The 21423-nt window shown below is 39.8% G+C and overlaps 1 protein-coding gene across 4 annotated transcripts in view; it reads left to right on the forward strand.

The window, feature by feature from the left end:
• Positions 1-21423, forward strand: part of Nha2 (Na[+]/H[+] hydrogen antiporter 2) — a 235415-nt gene that overhangs the window by 87210 nt on the left and 126782 nt on the right. For 3 of the 4 annotated variants that reach the window (XR_011416033.1, XR_011416032.1, XR_011416034.1), the window contains exon 13: positions 15936-16027. The exons of the other annotated variant lie outside the window; for it this stretch is intronic. The gene's annotated coding sequence lies outside the window, so the exon portion shown is untranslated. The remainder of the gene's footprint in view (positions 1-15935; positions 16028-21423) is intronic. 4 annotated transcript variants of the gene reach the window in all.

Below are 21423 nucleotides of genomic sequence, written 5' to 3' on the forward strand. Positions count from 1 at the left end.
TGCCACTTTGGGTTTCACTTTGCTTTACAGTTGATTCTTTGACTTTTACAAACTTTGTTTGTAAGTCTTTCACATGGTTGTTGCTGCTTACGAGTTATGCCTCTGACTACTACAGCCCCTTATATATTGATAGTGAAAACTTGAGGCACTTCCGGTGGCTAATGTTGCGGAATGTACCCATAGTACTGGGGGCTTAAGGATACATAAGTGTATTTAAATCAATATGTTTAAATTTTTAACTGCTGTGTCAGCACATTTGGTTTTCAAAAAGTCAAGAATGATTGGAATTGGCCTAGAAAATCGGTATGACAAAACGCACCGTCAATTAAAGCAATTAGCTCTAGACAGTTGAAACGCGAAAAACCAGTTAGAAGCAAGCGGCAATTATACTTTAGACTAAAATGAAGCCACAATTGTGTCATGAATGGCATAGAAAAAAAACGAGTCAGCGTAGTTTTTGCCCCGGAACAATGTAGAATTTGCTGTTAAGATAAATGGCGGCAGCAGCAATGCCAGATTATCAACTGCCTAGCCGGGATAGCAACAAACAAAGAGACATCAATGAGAGCATATCTGTACTGTTGATTTTTGGTGTCCCTGTGCCACCAGCTCAATTAAGATGCTTTAATTGGCCTAATTAATTTACGCTCAAGCGCTCTGGAAGTCTAAACCTGTTTTGCACAGCCTGCGCATTCGTGCGACGAGCTTTGAAGAAGGGTTGCGGTTTGGACGGTCTACCGGCTGGTAACCCTGAAATATGCATTTAGCCGCAGATTTGCCACTCTCAATAAAAGCGACGACAAACGAGGGCTGTAATTGGGAAGCAGCAGCCGACTTTCTTGCCCTCTCATGAGTTTCTGAGCTGCAGACGAGCTTGAGGTTGATCCGTCTCTTGTCAACTGGCAAGTTATATGAGAATCTGAAAGGTAACTGTCGCCAGCAATCAGCAAGTCCTGACTTTTTAAAGTATCAAGTTATGCGTTTAATGAGCGGCACGTGCCGTACGACAACTCCAAAACCCCTACCCAAACAAACATTGGCCTTGATTGTGGGGGCTTGCAATTTCAATGGCGGCTCTAAACTATTGTGTTTCAATTGCATCAAAATGTACTATTGTTAAAAAATATGTTTGGTTATGTGCATGTACCAAGAATTATTTAATATTATATATCAAATGTAAGTTTTATCCATAGAAAATTAGTAGATGAAGGTTTTTTGTTTCAATTAATAGGTACAGCCCAGCTGATTTAGCTATATCAATCTGTCAGTCTGTTTGCATAATAAAACCCGTCGATCTCTCAAAATTACTACATTGAAAGTACTTATCATTTTTGGCAAGATTCCCGAAAGGAAAATCACACATAGTTTGATAGTCTTTTAGATGGCATTTTATACTTATTTCGACAACACTCTATTAGGAAAATATGTACGGAAAGGTTGCTTAAATTAAATTTACGAACTTTTAGTAAAAAAAACTTGATTTGGAAATACTTCGTAAGCACTTTAAGGTCAAGCTGGTATAAACAATTTTTTAATGTTTTTTAAGTGAGTGACAGCTATAAAAGCTATGGAAAAATGACTGATGTTTAATTGCTGAAGTATCCATGCAAAATATTATGAATATGCATAAGCTAAATATAAAGCGCAGCATTCGGATATGCGCTGCAGCTTTTCAGGGTGGGACCGAATCCAAGTGCGCTATCACAATAAAAATTCATTACGAAAAGCGCAGAGAAACCCAAAATGCCGAAAAAGAAACCGCAATAATTTTTCCCAAAAAAATAAAAATAAAATGAGAAGAAATAACAACTCTGGCAGTATCATGAAGAAATATAGCTGCAAACTGCTGTCCACCTACTTAAAATTAATTTCGAGACGGCTAGCAAGCCGCCAAGCTACAGACGCCGGGCACATCTCCCGCGGCGTCGAGTCAATGCGAGTGAAATCGTTTGTTATAAAAGGGTAGGAGAATGGCTGGCGTTGATACTGTAAGTAACGACTGCAATGGGCTGTATAGAGCCAAGGGATGACTGGGTGTGGTCCTTAAATGGGCAAAAGGGCGCCATGACTTTTGGTGCGTGTGTCAAAATATTAAAATATTATAGCAAATAGCAAATAGCAACAGCAATAATGAGTTGGCTGGTTTGTTACCCGCTGCTCACCCCGCTGCTGTAGGCCTGATGAATGTTCGATGTGATAACAAAAAGCGAGCAGGACATTTCTAGCTCGCAGCGGGACAGCCAGCAGCTGATAGGGTTGGGCCACTACGAGTGCCAGCAGCAACAATCACAATCAATTTTAATCTGGGGTGAGATTCAAACATAACAATTGAATTATGAAACTCTAGCCGATCGGTACGGCTGCCATGGGAACCTCCACAAAGGAAGCGTTGCTAAGAGGAGCACTATTATCCATCTCATTAATCAGCTTCATTTATCGCCACCTCATATATAAATAGTCATATGTGGTAGCTGTTTTCTGGAACATAATAATGCCTCGTTTGCCAATGCCCCCAGGCGCTCATAAAGCCATTAAGCTCCTCAACCCTTGCGTGTAATTTAGAGAGCGATTCCTCGTTCGGGTTTCGCCTAGTGCAAGACTTCGACCGTCATAAATTATTTGAGTTGAAACAACACAAATAAGCTTACTGGGTACCGAAGGTGGCGGTTGTAAAATAGAGTCTAGACATGCTAAATTCCCTGCTTGGGGATCGCTCTTGTCTGAGATGATCTTTTGCTGGTGCTCGACAAGCTGTGAAATCGCCGACTAATGGCAATGCAATACACACACGACCAATCCAAATATGTACTTCAACCGTTGAACTTTATAAGATGATTGGCATAAGGTTTTCAGGTAAAGTGAAGAGCAAAAAACTGTGCTGCAAACTATGTTAGACGCAAAGTGTTCGCAGTGTCAGTTTTCAATGCAAGGAGAAAACTACCTGATGAAACTCGGGTTCAACCCATTAGCCAATAGAATGAAAAAGCTTCCCTTAAAAATAAATCAAACGCCGGGGCGACATGGCAAACAAGCAAAATAAAAAGTAAGCCCCATAAACTAATCCACCTTCGAAAGCCAACGTACCCTCGGGAAAACTCATACCTGACTCAATCGGGCATGGAGGCAATTCAATTATATTTTTGCAATAATTTTCAATACACTTAAGTGCAGATACACCATTTACCCCCGCACACCTTGGTTCCGCTGTGCGCAACTTCGGCGGCAGTTTAGAAAACAAATAACAGTCAATACAAACTCTGGCTTCCGCTCCTACCACCTTTCTCCTACTACCACGGCGTCCTATCAAACCATTCAGGCTGCGTGGCAGTCTAGTACATTTGCTTATGTGGCTGCTGCTGTTGCATATATTCTTTATTTTATTGGTCGGTCGCTTGTGTATGTTAATGGAAATTGAACCAGCGATTGCCTTTTTGGTTTGATTTGAACTCTGAAGAGTTCGGTTGCAAAGTTCTTGAATTATAGAAGCGACTGAAAATTAACTTAAATTGTTTTGCGCCTGGCAAAAAACGTAGCCGGCTCTAACATGGGACTAAAAGTGGATAGACATAAGTCGATTACTCTGTGATAAAAAGTAATCACGCATGTGTAGAACCTCTATAGACTGTTTGTACTGACTGACTGACTGACTGATTGATTGATAAGACGTGGTTTTGAGTAATTCCATCCTCTAATGTGTAAAAATCGCTAAAAACCTTCGAATGATCATTTTTGTTGCCCATCCAATCGGCTTCATCGTCATTTTCAGGAATCTTCGTTCAAATCATCATTTAAGGTGTTTCATACTTTTCAAAATTTGCCACTGTCTTTTCTTGGTGGAAATGGGGGTCAATGATTTGTTGGGTGAAGTTTCGGGTTAACATTCATTTCCAAGTAGCTTCATGAAAAAATATTGGTCTCGTCCGATTGGCCTCAATTTTAGTTTTAAATCACTATTTAAAACATAATGGACGGAAACCAATTCCAACTTGTGATTCTTTAATTGATGGACCTTTAAGATGTTTTAAAATAGATGTGGAGTTAAATTTAGTTTAGGTTTAAATATGCCACGGGCGGGAACTGGGTGAAAAAAAAAATAAACAATTTTAAATTTTAATACCCACTTGCATATTATATATGTGTATGTGAGTGTGCTTGTGTGTGTGAGTGCGCAGTAAATTTAAACCAATCGCTTACAAATCACTCGACAGTTGCCATCGACTCTGATAAAACGTCGCGCTTGTCGTGCATTAAGTGCAACTCCTTCAGAATTGTAGACAGCACCGGCATCAGTTAAGAATAACGACAACGACATCGACAAGGGTAACTTCAGCACAGACCAGAGTTATGTAATGTCAGTGCTGGGTAGTGCAGCTTACCCAACTTGACATTGACATTCAATATTATCGCAAACAAACGATCGGCAATTGAAAACTGAGCAAGAGAAGAGTTTATAAAATACCTACTAACGAGCGATTGGGGTAAAATTCATAAGCGTGCGCGAGCTTATCTTAGCGCACTTTGTCACAGCTTATCAACATCTCCCGGCTGTCGGGATACGCACTGCGAGGGGATGCAGCAAATGCAGTGAGCTGTACACAAGTATGCTGGCTGCCCCTGCAGTGATTAAAGCAATTTACAGATTGAATGCGAGCTCTCAACCACGCCTCAGCGGACGCCACACAAACTTCAATATCTTTAAACTGTTGGGTTGCTCTGCAAATGTTGAAAAAAGCAACAGACACAATAATCGCAAAACCAACATTATCAACTACAGTAGCAGCCCTTCAATGTGCTGTCTGACGTGTAGTGGGTGGCGTATGAAACAAGAGACGTCAACCGGGATGTGTAGTAAAAATCTTATGAAATGCAACCATTTGGAAAATCCAGCCAATACTTTTATTGTTATTGCTTCATGTAACAGAGCAACAACAATGGCACTAGGGGAGCTGAGGAAATGAGCCCTTGTCAGGGTCTCAGCTAGCACATACATATGTTGCCACTTTGAAACACTTTTGTCAGCCTTTTTACCAATTTGCAGTTTCAATTTTGCACGGTCTTCAAATTTATATAGTAGCTTCCGTGGCCATATATTTCCCTTTTCCGATCACTTTAAATGTTCTTTAAATTCTTAATTTGTGGCAATTGTGAGTGCAGCAAATCGTTGCTTTCGCTTTTATCTTACTTCAGTAAAAATAATAACAGCGCAATAAAAGTCAATCAGCATCTATTTCAATTAGCAGTAACTGGAAGAAATAAATAACAAACTGTACATTTAAGGTTGGGAATAACAGACGGAGGGAACAAGTAGGTGTGGTGTTGAAATGTTTCCGCAAACTTCTTAAGACATATACATATGTATCTAATACATATATACATATATTTGTGTCTGCGGAACGGCTTGTGTGTTTACGACTTTTTGTATGTGGGGTACTTTACAAACATCATTTTTCCGATTCACTCGACGTTCTGAGGGTCGACAGCATCTGCAAATTTGTCTAAATAAGCATCACTTCAGATCATATTGTTAATAATTTAAATTTATACGAATGTCAACGACTTTATCCCGGCAACGAGAAGTGAATTTAGCTGGAGTTTGTTTCACCTCAGTATATATTTATATAACATAACCCCATTGCGCACATACATCCCGTTCAGATTGTTGTGTATCATAATATCTTTAAGTTCGGAGTCCTTGTACAAGAATATTAAGCAAACATTCTGGAAGGAACTTTCCGAAACTTAGAATCAGCCGCTAAACCACCCGCTCAATCAAGAGATGTTGATTTTTTTGTGACATATGCGACCGTTGATATGCAAATTATATGCAAATAGGTATTTCAAATTTCAAGCTGTGTGTTATTGATTAAAAGAAAATTGAGAGCTTTGGGTGGTGCTAAAGAACCAGTGAGATAGCTAAATGCGAGCAGTACATTTTTTCATTGTTGATAGAATACTGTGCGTAAAAGTGCGTAATTAGTAGATAAACAAGGCAACAAGGCTGGGCTCGGGCTGGCATCGCCGCGGGTAGAGCAACTGTAAACAATTCAAACAGACCAGCCGTTTAAATTTAAACGAAATGAATTGAAACGGTTTCAAAACGAATAAGCACGCCAAACAACACGTCGCTGAAATTCCCTTAAGCCTTCTGGTGTTTATAACGCCGATAGCGAAACCGAATTTTGCTAACAACAATTTGTCTAAACACCTACCGAGGTGACGAGAGCATCACCACTTTCATGTTTTGTGTCAGGCATCACAAACAGGAAATCGATGAAATACAATTATAAAATATCTAAGATCATATTTCTAGAATAGTTAATAGCATGTCAAATTCAAATATAGACTTTAATTAATTATAAAGTTTAGGCATTGAAATACAATTATAAAATATCTAAGATCATATTTCTAGAATAGTTAAGAACATGTCAAATTCAAATATAGACTTTAATTAATTATAAAGTTTAGGCTAGAGAAAAAATAGAAGATTGCATAGGGATCATTATGAAATTGCGTTTGCCTAAGCTGTCCAAATTTTACAGTTTCGTATTCGCATTATTTACAAAATAAAGTCGCCTTCTGTTACTGTTTTTGCTCAGCGTCGCGTAATATACAATTTTACTGACTGTGATAAAGCTGCCGAAAAGTGCCCAAGAGATCAATGTACAATGTCGTATGCATGTCAGTTAATAGCATGACAAGTATTTTTGGGCCATTTTAGATTATAGATATAATTACAATACGGAAAATTAAAGCATAAAAACGCACCTTTGGCGGTTGGATTCGTTGATATCCCTAATCTATTACATCGTCGTAGTTATGGGTGGATTTTCTGCCGGTCACATCCATAGCTTTCCCGAAGCTAATGCAAGAAAGCTTCTGATACGGCGGTAAATGCTTTTATTCTGGGTTTTGGAACGTAGGTGTAAACCCATTCCCCATAAGGGCGTATGAGGATAATAGAAGGTCGCCTATAATATATCTATAGCTCGCTGGTCCCATATTTTTGTAATCAAATGCGACTTTTGCCAACACAGGCGACGGACCGTACATATCAACATGAAAATGCAATTAACGCGTTAATGTCACAGATGAAATGTCCGCCGCCTGATGTTGGCCGTGGCGACATCAATTTTTCGTTTAACAACCGCCTGGAACAAAACACATTGTTCGCCTCGTCACCTTTGATCTGTATATTTAAGAGAATATAGCGCTGACGCGTGTTTCTCGGCGGGAATAACAGCGAAAAGGCCGCAGTAACAAGTTGTATCACACAAATGCAAATATATGCGAACATACTTATTTAATTAACAAGTCGTTAAGGGCAACATTACGACGACTACTGCGTTTGGTCATTTTGTTCACTAATTGCATCGCAACCTGTGGAGCAAAAATATCAAAATCAACTATTCCTGCGATTCCCTTCAAAAGCATCTCTAATTATAAACACCCGCTTTCCCTGAACCGGTCGTGGTGGCGCGCGTTGCATAGAAAATTGGTTGGCTTTGTTCAGAGCTGCAGTTACCGCTGCATGGTAACTGCCACACAGTGTGGGCAGGCATAACGGAATTATGCCGTAACAGCATAGGTGCGGTTTGGCGCGCACCACCCCTCTGCGCGATCTTGGTAACGCAGGTATAACCACATAATATCGTTGCTGGGGCAGTGATTTTCTAATTAGAAAAAGTTCGCAGACCATTTGGTGGCCACCAACGAGCATTGCAGCAATTTACGCATGCCGGATAATGGGGATTTCTCCAAAGCATCTGCATGTGTATTTTGTATGAAATGAACAGAGAAAAATGTTTCAGTTATGACAAATGGTGACGACAGGTGTCTTTATAGCTAGACTGAATTTACCAGTACATTTGAATACATTTACGTCCACTGAAACGCTCGCCCTCTTTACAAAAATATTCCGCTACCCACCTAGGCATCCTTCTCTGTCGTCTTCCAATGAACCACAAACCTCGCATAATAAATTTAAGGAGCTCACTGATGTGTATCCCTACAGATCTCAGCAAAATTGTTATGCAAAGAAAAAGGTGCGAAATACAACCCAATGCAAATAGACCTGTTTGTGTGAGTACATATTCTTACACATACATACACACATAGGATATAAGTGTGCAAAGGTGCAGGCCACAGGATAACAGGCAGTTTGTGTCCGTGTGTGAAGCCACGCCACGCCACGCAAAACGAAGGAGCATGAGCCTGGGTAATCTCAGGCGATAGGTGGGAGAAAAAGGCAGGAAAAACTGCGTTGAGTTGTAAATGCCACGCAGGGATTTACGTTTTCATTACGTTTGTTAAAAAGAAGACCAGCTGCCCGGCAGCCAGCCTGCTTGTATATGTTTGTGTAGGTAAATTGCTCCGTGCATTGCCGGGTGCTGTTCGTGTGTAATTTATGTGCTTATTGTCTTTTGCGTAGCCCTCGCAAAATCAGATGGTTGCCTGCCGCGTAGGATTCAGATTGGGCACTTACTTGCCACCAGTTCGTAGTCCGTAGTCAGGTACACCGTTCGCACTGTATGCGGGCGAAGTCTTTTCATTCTTGTAATGTTTCATAAACGTCGGTCGCTGTTACAGGTCGCTTTGATCCTTTGTGACACTTTAACTGCCAAGCGGACTTCGGCGCAGCTGCAGCCAGTAATACCCACGACATCGGCTACCCGTCCAAAGATATAACACCCACGCAGAAATTAAATTTAATCGCTGTGGAACTTTGGCTCCTACAACGGGGTGCCCCTCACCAACATCAGTACGTGGAGCTCTCCTCTCTCAAGAGGGTAATAAAAAGTCCCAAGTTTTTGCTGTTGTTACTTGTTAATGTGGCACTTGCGCTGTGCTGTAGCTGTTAGCCGTTAGCTGTTGCTGTTGCTGTTGCCCTTAGTGGCTAAGTGGCAACTTCATCATCGCGGGCAGAGCGCTTCAAGTTTCAATCTCAAGCTCCCATAATTGTATCCAACAAGCTGTTGTCGCTTCACATTCTTTCCTGCCTGTTCACCTGGCTAGTGTATCCATGCTAATATTTTGTATTTTTCATTTTAACCTTCATCAGTCACTTCCTCACTAATTCCATCGAGCGCACGGTTTTTATTTAGATTACACAATTTTTATTAGCTGAGTTTCTTCACTTTTGGCTGCTCGCGTTTACATGCTTTAATATTGTTGAGATTTAATTTGCTTACTCGTGATTTATAGCTCTTGCCATCTTTAATATCAGTCATATCTTAGAACATATGATATAAGCTGATGAACAACAATTTTGAAATGATTTGTTGAGAAATTAAAACAGTAAAATAAAGCATTGTTACCTTAATCAAACATGTCTATTGTCCTTATTTTGTACGGGATTTCAGGAAGTCTAATCTAAACTCTTTGTCGACGGTTAGCTTAACCGCATTAATTATGTTGCGTGTTGACTAGAATATAGATCTGAGACGCAGATATGATACAAAATCAATTTATTAATTTGGCTGGAAATTAAATATTTATATGGTTACATGAGAGCCATTTCCGAAGCATTACTTACTGCGGCTAACATAATGCACGCAACATGTTTCCAAGTCATGCCTAAGTCTTCCCAACAACAAGAACGACATATGACGTTAACTAAACTGAAGCGTAACACACACATAGTTGGTTGTACATGCTGTAAGGCTAACTTGTTGAACAGTTGATGAAGTATTAAGATTATGTTAATGAGTTAATTAAGTCACAAGTAGCATAGAGCAGACAACCGTATAATAATCATCCAATCTTCAGGACTAGCGGCCAGCTGCTTTGGACGACAGATTTTGTATTGACAGGTGTTAAATTACTTGGCTAAAATCTGTTGCGACGTGATGTTGAGCTAATCGAGAATGACATTACTTAATCGAACAATAACCTTCACATATATTTAATAGTTAGTAAATAGTTTCTGCGACCATCTTCAAAGTTAATGTGAGTTAAGTTAAGTTGCCTGCAAATAATTTCGACTTGATCGATTTGTGTATTTGTCAAACTGATTTATCGAGTGTTTCGTTTTGATGGCGCGGAAATCAGTGCACACACCTCACACATTGCACAGACCGCATCAGACGTACAGACAGGTAACCAAACAAACACAAATGGACCCGCACCGAATAATGATATGCAAATAGCATGCGCTTTTCAGTGGCATTCCAACATCTATGTGCATGTGTGCATCTCTCTGTTCTCTTCTACCGCTCTCCCTCTCTGTGTGCGTGTGTATGTGTGTTTGCAGTCACCAAAATCCCCAGAAAACCCCGTTTCAATCTCAGCTGATTCGCACTGAGCTGCCGCAGTCAGCCGGTGAAACCTGATGCAGGCGGCTGTCACGTAAGTAAGTATGTGCGTTCTCGCATTAGCCTCATGCCCATGCAGACGATGCACGTAAAACTGCAGATAACCAAAGTCATTATTGTGAATGACCTTTTTGGCACACACGCTGTACACCTGGTCTATGGCATATTGGGATTGAATTAAAAGCCGTACAGTTCTAAAAGTGTGTCACTTAATGTACAGAAGTACAAATGTAATTTGTTTGGCTAGCTAAGAGCATGTCGCGCAGTCCGCAGCTATTCGTTATTTGACCCAAATGGCAGTACGGCGTAGCTTATTAAAGTGAGAAAAAACCTCGATATAAATGTTGCTGCTTATCATATTTTTTACATTTTTAACCGCTTCCCCAATTTTTAAGGTGGCACATTGAGGTCAATTTTAAATTATACACTCCCGCTTCCGTGCTCCGGCTTTCGCTCGATTGACGCCGACTGGCAAGGAGTACGGGACGGCAAACGCCGCTCACCGACAGCGACTTGGCTGCCATTGCTCCCCAGGTTGGTTTCTTGCTACTGCCGCCCTGTGTAAATATTGAAATCGATTCAGTTTTCATAAGCCGCTCCGTCCCCAAACGTCCCGGCCAAGGCCAGGTGCGGCTGACTGCAGCTCGTCTGGCGAGATTTACTGGCTCGACCAGGCGGACTTGTGGTTTCGATATTCTTCATGTTTGTTCCTAGTTGTTGTCGTCACCACTGGGGCTGCCTTTGCCTGTTTATACAAGTGGATTACGGTGTTTGGTTCTGATTATAAATCATCTTTATAATCTGTAAATCGTGTTTGGTTAACATAATGGAATAAATTTATTTTATTTATTGCAGCTGTAAGTTTTAATAAGATTTCCACCAATCTTCGCCGTCTCCCCGTCTGCTGACTATTAAACTTTATTCTGCCTATTTTTATGAACTGAGCGTTTAAATACTTTAAGGATAGACGCTCTCATTGCCCTTTCTACTTTCTGACACTGCTTGCAATTATTGAAAATTGCTCAGTGTCATTTACACACTTTCCTCGCATTTTCGCTGGCATATTTGTTGGTTTCGCTTACCCATTTTCCGGCTCCCTCGGTGCGGCCGTCTTGAGAGTTGTCCCTCGCTTATCTGTACATTGTTCTTCTCGCTCTGGTCTCCTCAAGTGCCCCTCGCTTCCGTTATCGTTTGTATGTACTTTTGCCATTTACCAACCTGCCCGCAAAATGTCAGAGCCACTGCCCCTCTGCAGCTCATTAAACGCATGCACAGCAAATTGCAAATATACTTATATAAAATGGGGGCGTGGGGCGTCACTTGGTACCGTTTAAGCTGCAAATAATTTTCAAACAAGTTCTTTAAGAATAAGCTGTCTAACAATCAAGTCTAAAATGTTGTTAAATCTGTATTTTGTAGTATATTACAAAGTAGAACCATACTTAATTTTATGTGAATATGAGGTCTTTTTGTCATAAGCAAGGCTCGCCAGGAGCCGACAGCCGGAGTTTCAATTGAGCTTTGTGTAATGTCTGTTTTAATGTTCTCTGGGCACATAATACAAATTTATAGCCACGCCCAGGAACTTGTTGTAATAATTCATGCCTGGTAAAACTTTAAAATATAACTTCTTTAAATCTCCTTAGCCTTATATGGAACAGATATATCAGCATCTGCTCAAAATTATTATTTTACCGCAGACGATCCGCATTTAGTGAATCTATTTTAAGTGTGGATTCGCGTCGAGTCTGAGTAATTTACCAACGGACAATTAGGAATATGCATGCACATATGGCTATAAACCAACAAGTTAAAAAGAACTGTAGGCAGTCCGGCTGGAAGGCGAGACCACTTAGGGGCAATAGTGGGCAAAATTCTGACGAGGATAATTCAAAAAAGGCCAAAAAGAGGATGCAAAAAATATTTTAGCTAACTTTGCAAGGGGCGGCTGGGGCTCCCTACATACGCCGCGTTAGCTCGGCCAATTTATGGCTGTGTATTTGTCTGGATAGCATTTGGATTTTGAGCGCAATTTACCAGCAAATTAAAGCGCACTTTCACACACTGAAGCACACACATGGAAGCTATTGCTTTTTGATGGTTAATGTTGGTTGCTTTCATGCGCCCTATACCCTATAAAAAAGGTGTATAAGGACTAACTATTCCAGTGTGCAATATATTGTTTCGAAGTTATCTTACAAAAATCCTTTTTTGTATAATTATAATACCCGTTGAGGCACTGCGTCTTTACATGTGTGCATGCATTCCTGTGTATAGGGTATCTTGCCATTGAGAACTGAAGTGCAGATCCCTTTTTGTGCTTGCTATCAAATTGAAAAAGTTTTTGGCTTCCCGCTAAAAGTTGGGTTGTGTTTCTATGCAATTTATTGAGAGACTACTCCCGCATTGACGCATATTGAAGAGTCTTGCTGTGGCTCACATTTGTGCACTGATTTATATGCTGCTTAACTGCAGCGTAGCTCTCGAATATATGACCCACAGTCCAAGGGGTAAATGGCTGTGCTCTAATTAAATATTTTTACTTTGTGTGTGCGAAACTAATTAAAAAGTATTTATAATCCGTAAACATGCCCAAAACAAACTCTACCATCGCCCCAAAAACAGTCGTGACTGTCCCAAAAACTTTGTCTTCTAATGAAACGTTGCTTCTATGTACTTTTTACCATGCCAGCGCTTACATTATCAACACCATCAAAAACAACGAAAAGGCACTGAGTGTTTGTCCTCTAAATATTCCAATGTCGCTTTTTGCTTCCTCATTAGAACTATTGAAGTTATCAGCCATTCGGCAGTTGGATGTTGCGCAAGAAACCTTTTCTATGCCGCATTTCTCATGGGAAGCATTTTATTTTCATGCGCTTATCTGTTGAAAGTTGAAGTTTAAGCTGCTTGTTGGCCATTTAACGGCTTTTCGCACTGGCAACAGCCCAAATTGGACCTAACCAGCGTTTCGGTGTAGAAGTTGGGGGTTTTTGATACATCAACGGTTTTTATAATAATACAAGTGTTACCGAAATCACTCTAAAAAAGAGCAAATGTACTCGAATCTAGACAAATTTGTTTTGCGACACGAATTAAAAGAATGAGCTACTGTACTTATGTGATTTTAGCAATTTACCTTGACAGTATATTCTTACTATTGCAATGTAAATACGCTCTCTAATTTTCTTATACAGCACAAGTATACGTTTGTCAGAATCTTGTATGCGTAGCAGCGGAAGGCAGTGCTATGAAACAAAAAATCCTTAAAACGGAAATACCAGCATGTTTCGCAAGTGTAACCAACTTCAAAGACCCTATAAAAGTTAAAACACACACATTAATAATGTGTTTTTTATTCAATAATGTTTATAGCCAAACAAATTTTAAGATTGTTAAACACCAAACAAGCTGAAGTTGTATGTCGAAAATATATATGTATGTTCTTATATGTACATATGTGTGTATACGTGTGTGTGCTTATATCGATGCCATGATGAAAGGCACAGCGGAAGTGCTAGCTCTGTAAAACAAAAATTCATTCACAATTGAATAGACTTTAGTCGAAAAAAGATTTGCGATGCACAAGCTTTCTAACATTAACATCCTACTGCGCAAAGACGATATGTAATTGTAAAATGTTTTTCTGATGTCATCTTACTTTGCTAGTTTATTATTTTTGAAAAGTTCGCAGAAAGCAGAGCTCCTTAGACTTTCGTTTAGCCACTTGACAACGGATGCATTTTTTCGCTGAAGGCTTTATTGCAACAAGAACTGCAATAAATTGAAATGTCTGTGAGTGCTTCACTAAAAACTACGACTTCTGTACGAATAAGTCTTGGGTGGGTTCCTTGCACTGTTTTCTGTTGATAAAAGCACTTGTTCAACTGTTGTTTGAGTCTAAGTTTTGAATTAGGAAGTTTTCATCGTTGCGTAACTAATTAATAAACAACCCTATATACCACCCACTTATCACCATGAAGGCAAAAATGCTACGGCTTTCCAACCACACGTAGTTTAATTTGCAGCCACTAGTCGACCCGCATCCATGTCCCCTACTGGGCTAATTTGCGTATTTGTTCAATTAGAGCGAACCCTTATCGGCAAATAAGCAAACCTTTCCAATTAAATGCGAACACATGTCTATGAAATTGATATATGCAAATTTTAATAAAATAACAGCAATAACAACGATGGATAGTAAATCTGCCCCCAAAAAGCAAGTATCTCATTAATCCAATTAAGCTAAATTAATTGAAATGCAAATCGACTAATGAGCACGCTGCACCGATTTCCACTCTACGCACATAATTCCGAAGGTCGCTGTGTGAAGGGCCTGTAGTGGAGGTTGAAGTGCATTAAAATATGTTTTAATGGCATGTCATGGCAAATTATACGGCTGTGTAGCACGCATACGCCGTGTTGTACATTGATGAAGCACTTCGATAAGACGCTGGCAAGTGACGTCACGGGGTGGTTAGAGTTATCCTTATTCAGTGAAGCTGATGTGTATATCCTTGTGCGCTTAAGTATGAGAGAAGTTGAGAATATTAATTTTCATGTGGAAATGACCGCTGTTGGTTGTTAACAAGCTTATATCCAATGATTCACATAAAATAGCTCAGACGACTGAGGACAGAGGAGTCTGGTTGTGCTAAGCCTACGACAATTCCAATCAAATTACTGATAAATATGCAATTACTTAACAAGCGAACTTAATCTCATGAGCTTTCCCTCTTTTGTCCTGTCGCTATGAAAATTGTCCACTAATAGAAAATATTTAAAACTATGCATTCCTGACAATTTCATTTTTTGTTTTGTTTTGGCTTACGCAGAATAAAGTTAAAAACTTTGTTAAACTGTCCTCTTATGGCAAACTGAGGAAAAGACTACTCTAAGAATTCATCAATTTCGAATGCAATAGCGACTAAAATATTATCATGCTTCACTGGGCATTTGCAGGACTCTCCCTTTTCCACTACGGCATAGTTCACAAATAAGCTCACGTGCGTGTAAGCAACATTTGACCTACTGGACGTCGCCTGTCAAAGAACTGGGTTAGTGCTGGCACATGGTCCACTTGACAGAGCTCAACTCAAGGTACTTTGGTCTGAGTTAAAAAATGGGCGACCAATGCGCCATTGGGTCAATGAGTTGCTCACCTGTTTTCAATTGAAATAGTGTTGGGTTTATTTACACATCTGAACCTATTCAAAATAGACTAGGGTCCTTCAAAAGTAGACACATGGTCTCTTCTGATTATTACATTTATTGGATGCCTGCCGCCAACTCTGTGCTAGGAAATTACAAAAGTTTCTTAATATTAAATGATTTTATATGTATTGACTGTATGAACATTGCATGATCAAACAAAACAGTTACCTTTGAAAAGTTTCATTAATTTAAAAAATGGCAGCTCATAGAAGAAACACAGCAGCTGACCTTTTTTGTAAACCCTTATTTATTATTAATTTCAGTAGTTGGCAAATTGACCAGTGGATACACAAAACCCTTACATTAAAACTCTTTTAAGTAATTTACCGAGTTTTCTTTTGCTAAGGCCTTCTCTAGCACCTAGTTTTGGTTGGAATTTAACGTCTTTAATCCCATTACTTTTTTCTTAAGGTATATGGCTAATGATCAAGGGCACTTAACGGCAGCTGCTTACGATTCACATGCGAATGCTCATCCAGACAGGTGAACAAAGGCTAAGCAAGGTAAGTCTAGATTCAGCATCACACACTGCCATTGTTTCCGCTAAATCCGTCAGAGATTTATCAGCCAAATGTCACCAAGAGCGAATATTTATATGCGCTGGGTATGGTCCCAGCTGCTGCAATGAATATCTGTGACAACTGATCGCCGGGCCAGTGGCAGCTTCTTGTTATCCGCATACCCATTTCCTACTCGCAATATGCGCAGCATCTTCATCTGGATGAGTGTATCTGGGGGCTGAGAATTAGCGAAATGTGCTTGAAATTCCCATGACTGTCGCTAAGCTGAATTGCCCTTCTTCCACATTTGTACACGCATAGACTCGAGGCTCGTACTTGTTACTCAAATGTGTGCCTGCTGTCGGCTTCCGTCTTAAGTAACGCTCTGTCGCTTCCATTTTCATAGTCATTGCTTTAGCATGTGTGAGTATCCGTGGGTATATAAATTTACATAATGTTTAAGTATGTGTGACATGCGACTTCCGGGATTTAGTTTACGTAAATTTATGTTGCTTTCAAATTGTCTATATATGCAGTGTATGTTGCATCTATGCACGGAGCTTGCAATTAAAATCTTCAAGAAATAAAAATACAAGCAAAAATAAAATATAATACAATTTGATGTCACAAGAAATTGCACAAGCCATCAAGTTGCCCAGATATCTACGCACCTCAAATATTAATTCAAGTTGGCACTAATCAATGAATGGCTTTTGCGCTTCTTTAGCAAAAGCCAAAGCAAAAGCCATTCGAACTGCCAATTGCAACTCTGAAGCCAATTCAAATTCTAAACAGAACTCAACTCCACACCAAGTTTTTGGTTGATATCTATTCCAACACGGCCTTAACGGTACTGATAAAATTTATTACGCATGCGACACGCGTATTTCATTTTGTTTGCTTGTTTGGCGCGTTATTATCGCCCAACGTGGCGTATGATTAACATAAAATGACAGCGGCAATGCACGCTACCTGCGGTACATAAAGCGTTGGTATATCGGATTTGGGCTTTTCAGCTGATTAACATAATTTTCTGCGGTATTACCGGAAAGCCAGATCGACAGCTAAACAGGCAGACAGTGGAATGAATGTAGGTCTGCGGTTGCGTAACGCACAGGCTTCCGTCACAAGCTTTTCGCGTTTTATCTACGTATATATTTTATGATACGTGAACGGAATATTATCGCCTTCGATCATCGTCGTTGGCCCCAAATTCACACTCATTAGCAGTAAACAATTTTTTGAGAAACTGGTAACAGTCACCGTGTTACCAGCAAGTTGGGTATTTAACTTTTAAAGACTTGTACCACGCCGAAGGTGAGCTGCGCATTGTTTCCCTTCTGTCTATGTGCAAAGGACAGGCGAAATGAATGGTCGCTATTGGCGAAGAGATGGCTTTGCTGTGACATAACTGAAAGACGAGCATGGCAGTATTACTAACGGTCGGCAACGCCAGACAATCAGTGAGACATTGTGTGCGTATCCCGACAGGGTCTGTAAGTGGCGTATGTGATATCAAAAGTCGCTGGCAAAAAAACGGAAACAAAAACAAATTGCAACAAAACGAGAGCTTCAGAGACAAAGTGTAGCCGATCCACAATAGCCACGGCTGGTATATTTAAACATTGAAAAGCAATAAATTCCTAATTGAAGTCACTTGCCAGGCATTTGCTGAAAGAGGATAGTGCACATAAATGTACTTACATACTTATCTTTCATCTGGTGATTTATTTATTATACGGGTATTAAAAGCTATTTCAATTTAACATCAATGAGGAAATTTCAATTGAATTTATCAGATTAATGCTAGTACATGTGCAAATGTGTGCGCCACATTTAAAAAAAATCATTAAAGCAACAGAAATGAAAAGCTTAATTGAAACTAGGAGTATAATAACACGAGAATTGCTAACATTTTATATGGCCGCTCCTCAGATTGATTTTTGAATACAATGTTTATGTTATATAAATTTGACACTTAATACCAGATTGCTAGCTTAAGAGTGAAATTCAACCCTTTGCTGCACTATTTACTAAATAAGTTTGTCAGCTTGCAAACTTGACCAGGTCTAGTCAGTGAGGTCATTGGGTTACGAAACAAACTATGCAGTTGCAGCTTATGACACGGATAGGCAGACAAGGACATGCATCAACGCACAGCTCAAATTATGAAGCAAGCCAACGAAACAGGCCATAGCCTTGTGATGATGCGTACATTGTTGCTGAAAGCTGGTGACATAGACATCTGCCTTAGAGGTATTATTACACCATTACGCATACACTTAAGGCTTTCATTAGTTCCCAGATTGACGCTATTTGGAAGGTAATTACGAGAACGAGGCATCGTAAGAGTGATGTCGCATACCAAGTCCCAGGCCAATGGCCGGAAGAGACAGCAGCTGGTAGGCAGTGCACAAATCCAAATGCAATGAGCTCAGCTGCAGACAAAACAGAGCATAAGGCATAGGCAATCACAGTCTGCTAAACCGAGTATATGGGTCTTCGGCTTGGCAGACCGCCCCTCTTTGACCGACCGACCATACAAATGCCGAATAAGCGGAAGTCACTTCAGTCAGTGACTGTCGCTTTGCTAGCTCTCAATTGGCTTTTACTATGTTGTTTGCCAGCTGACCCCCAAAAACAAAACTCTTCTGCACACAGCCGGCCGACGCGTCTGCAACACGAAAATTCAATTAACACGCCAGCAGACAAACCGGAAATGGAACGCTGCTGGCCAACGGCGGTCGAGCACGTGTCTCATATGGCTTTTAAAATTGGCCTTCCTGCATTCTACATTAACGTAGGCTTTGACTTTCGTTTTCTGACTTTGTTCTTCAAATTACATGTCTGACGAGACCAAGTCAATTAGTGCTAAATTATCTTTTTATGAGTGCTAAAAAACCTCAATGGAGTAAAATTAAAGTTATAGCCAGTTTTACTAGCTAAGTGAATTGTAACCAATAATTTGAAAGGGCAACTAAGCTGTGAGATGACAGGTGTAAAGTCAGAGTCGATGGCATACGAGTATTTGCAATATAAGGCCTTTGCTTGACAACTTTTTGGGCGGCGATAACATTTTCTTGCCTTCATTTGAAATTTACCTGAATGGGGATATTTTATAATTTGCATTTAAGTAATTTTAAATTTGGGAACAAGAGAACAGAGTTTATTGAATAAAATGTATTCGTTTTCTGGAGTTCTTGTACCAATTCTAACTTTAATTCCGCAAACAGGCCAATTGCGAGAACACTGAGAATTTTTAAGTTTGACTAATTTTTTGTTTATAAACCTCAACTCAATATAATAAGTTTTATTATTATTCATCTCATATTAAAGTTTAAGTCATGCTCATATTAGTGCAGTCTGGCATTCCACACCAGCACACGCACACTCTTTCCTATTTCCTGACTCATCCACACATGTACACAAATGCGTTCAACATTGAGTGCAAAAAGCATTGTCCAGCACATGAACTACGTTGCAAATGACCAGACGTGAGCCCTCCATTAGTCCGCCTGGCCGCTTGTTTTCGTACCAGCCTGCTCTGTTGCTAACCCTGTAAACGGTCCCGGTACGGGCCAACGAGCCTTGTTTGTTGCCTCATTTTTGATTTGAGTTCTGCGCAAGACCAATTGTTATACCCTGCACCTAAATCCTTAGTATAAAGAATGATGCCGACTAAACTGACAAGCTTATATTAAATATGTAAAAATGTACCGCAGGTTCTCGGTAATCATACGCATCCCAAGCTCCTTAATTTCTGCGTTAACGCTTCCCATTTTTTCCTGTGCGTGCTTTTATAGAATTATGCTACGGAAACTTAGAGCTAGATGCAGGGTATCTTATCGAAGTTTCGACTATAGCCTACTGACTCGTTTGTTATTGTTGCAGCTGCCAGCGTCTGTTGGCCATGTCGTTCTATTGCTTCTCATATTGTTTGTTCCACTTGACCACTAAAGCATAGTTTTAGGCGCTAAAAGCTAAACACCGAAATTCTAAACCAGCTGCTCCATGCGAATACCAGATGCAGAATGGCCTCCGGCCGAGCACTTTAGTTTATTTCGGTGGCTATATGCTGCGAAGAGTTGTGTTTTGGCAGGTGCCTCGTGCTAATATTGAATACTCTGTGCCTCGAACGCATGAGTTAACTCACCACTAATTGTAGATTTTCGTTCACTCTTTCTCTCTCAGGTAGTTCAGAATGCATTTAGAATGAGATTCGCTTCCCAAAAATATAATTTTGTTTTATTTTTTTCCTTATTAAATTGAAAATTATATTGGAAACCACTTTCCCGCTGGTTTTTCTGATTGGTCGACCATAACAAGAACCTGTCTCTGTTGGATGACATTGGAGTTTTGCGGTTGTGTCATAATGATTATTATTGTTCGGTATCGAAAGTCCGCTGTTGATGTAGGAGCCTTTTATACCAGTTGCAATTGATCACAGCGAAATAAACCGCTAAATAAATAAAGCAAAAACAATTAAATCGTGAATTCAATTGAATTGAATGCAATTGAATTGACACGCAGTGGCAAATAACGGACGATCGACCGACTTCAGACCATGAGTAAACATTTTGGGGACAACCATGTAAATACAAAATAGCAAAATTAATTAAAAATATAAAAAGGTCAATCATTGTGCCTTTTATAAAAACAATCATGGTAAACTAAAATAAATAATAAATTTGATTGATTTTTTCCAATAATCACCGCTAAATGTTTAATCAAGCATTTATTGAGATGATTACATCTGGCTCAGTCAAATTGTCAGTTTCCCTGCGTTATAGCAGAAGCAATGCTTTGGAAAAAATAATTCTTAATTCCTAGATTGCTCTTACCCTGTAATCCTAAAGCAGTGGCTTGCGAGGTTTGGAGTGGGTGAACCAGACATATTTTTGTCGATTCTAATTGTACCAGTCTACCCATGAATTTTAAAAGACAAGTAGACGGTAATAGACACCAAATTTTTGTGCTAAGCCAAAGCCACAGCGTGCTTCGTGATAGTGTATTCGGGCGATTATAAATGACAAGCGATAGTCAACGACATCAGCAAGTTCGTAGATCTCCAATAATTTATCTGTGCAGCGTGACACCTACTTTGCCGTGTCGACAATCTGTCTCGGTATATTCGTGGTCGATGGTAGGCAATAATTCGGAACGGCGAAATTGCTGCTATCGGCGAACTGATAACCCTCATATAATATATCCTCTTACCAGCTAATGGCACTGCAACCAACGATTTATGGCGTCTATTAGTAATTGTTGATGAAAAGTGCAACTTTGTTTGACGCCTTATGCTTTAACCTATTAAATACTATAGAAACTTTCATAGAACATCAAATGTGTGCATTCTCTTGCAGGTTATTGACAAATTTAAGCGACGAACGTTCTGGGCA

The sequence above is a fragment of the Drosophila virilis genome, chromosome 2 (assembly GCF_030788295.1).
Source record: "Drosophila virilis strain 15010-1051.87 chromosome 2, Dvir_AGI_RSII-ME, whole genome shotgun sequence".
In the NCBI taxonomy this organism is placed as follows: domain Eukaryota; kingdom Metazoa; phylum Arthropoda; class Insecta; order Diptera; family Drosophilidae; genus Drosophila; species Drosophila virilis.